The following is a 948-nucleotide window of genomic DNA, read 5'->3' on the forward strand; positions in this document are numbered from 1 at the left end:
TATATAGATAAATATAAATATATAGATAGATATGCACATATATACATAAAAGTGCATGTTTATATCCACCTCTAAAACATATCTGTGTGTGAGCGTAAAAGAGAAAGCTTTAAATATATATATATATATATATATATGCATATATATATGCATATATATATGTATATAGATAAATATAAATATATAGATAGATATGCACATATATACATAAAAGTGCATGTTTATATCCACCTCTAAAACATATCTGTGTGTGAGCGTAAAAGAGAAAGCTTTAAATATATATATATATATATATATATATTCACGTGACGTGTAAACTAATCGCTATGCGTGATATACGAGAACTGATATCCTATACATATAAATGTCGCTATAAAGAGAAATTACGCCAATCATAAAAGATGCATATATATCTTCACACATGTAGAAATGGACACGGCGCGCATATCTATACTCGCGCCGCATGGTGACGCACACATACGCACAGATATTATATTCCACACGGCCATATATTTGTATAGAAAGTACGCCACGGTGATTGAGAGAGACACAGAGAGAGTGATAGAGAAAGAAAGACAGAGAGAGAGAGAGAGAGAGGGAGAGAAACAATGAGATACAGACAGATTGAATGTCTGAGAGGTGGGAAAAAGCAAAGGTAATAGAAAGAATGAAATAAAAGAGATTGGGAATGTTTTATATTGGAAGAAATTATGCTCATATATATTCTGTATATATTATAACTATATATGTTTCATTGTGTATGTATTTTTATGGCTGTATGCATGTGTTTCTTTATATCGATGCATGCATGTGACACAAGATGCATGAAAATATGAATAAATATCGTGTATCGATGAGTATGTATGCATATGTACATATATATATATATATGTATATATTTATATTATCTCATTATATATATATATATATATATATATCCATATATAT

The sequence above is a fragment of the Octopus bimaculoides genome, chromosome 9, assembly GCF_001194135.2.
Source record: "Octopus bimaculoides isolate UCB-OBI-ISO-001 chromosome 9, ASM119413v2, whole genome shotgun sequence".
Taxonomy (NCBI): domain Eukaryota; kingdom Metazoa; phylum Mollusca; class Cephalopoda; order Octopoda; family Octopodidae; genus Octopus; species Octopus bimaculoides.